Raw genomic sequence first — 601 nt, 5'->3', positions numbered from 1 at the left:
AGGGGGCGGTTTCCGGGAGTCACCGCCGCTGGCGTTGTCCCGGGGCCAGGGTCCCGGATTCGGCCTGGCCCGGCAAGGGCAAACTTCTGACGTGGCCAGCCCCCCTCCTTCGTCCCCTTCTCTTCGGGCAAGGTGGCCACAGTGCCGAAAGGGGCCACCAAATGAACAGCGAGGCTGCCCTTGGAGCCCAAAGGGGCACCCAGTGTGGCACTAGAGGAGAGCAGGGGACAGTTACTACCTACGGTGGGGGTATAGACGACCCTGGGAATAATTAACTACCAGCAGCAGCGCGGTTATGGCCGAGAGGGCCACTTGGCAAGGCAGAAACTCAGGGAGAGGGAGTTGGCATTCAGGGGATAGTTTCGTCGGAGGCGCAATCGGCCCAGCAAGGACAGTTTAGTGGGGTAGTTTTGTGCTTTAAAAGTGGGGTTGTGTTCGAGGAGACAGCAACGAGAGAGGCAGACGAAGCGCTCGGAGAGAGTCAGTCGCGGGATGATCTTCGGGGACTTGGACCGAGGCGGTCCGGGACGCGGCGAAGGGCGGACAGCCGGGGCTAGGAGTGGTAGACTCTCCGCGGCGCTGAAGGGGGCGGGGGACTCCG

At 63.1% G+C, this 601-nt stretch overlaps 1 protein-coding gene across 1 annotated transcript in view; it reads left to right on the top strand.

The window, feature by feature from the left end:
- Positions 1–601, top strand: part of Rarg (retinoic acid receptor gamma) — a 17176-nt gene that overhangs the window by 5607 nt on the left and 10968 nt on the right. The gene's annotated exons all lie outside the window — the stretch shown is intronic.

The sequence above is a fragment of the Fukomys damarensis genome, unplaced genomic scaffold, assembly GCF_012274545.1.
Source record: "Fukomys damarensis isolate Sample0158 unplaced genomic scaffold, DMR_v1.0_HiC HiC_scaffold_15, whole genome shotgun sequence".
Classification (NCBI taxonomy): Eukaryota; Metazoa; Chordata; class Mammalia; order Rodentia; family Bathyergidae; genus Fukomys; species Fukomys damarensis.
The sequence above is the reverse complement of the archived record's forward strand: the minus strand, read 5'-3'. Positions and strand labels throughout refer to the sequence as shown.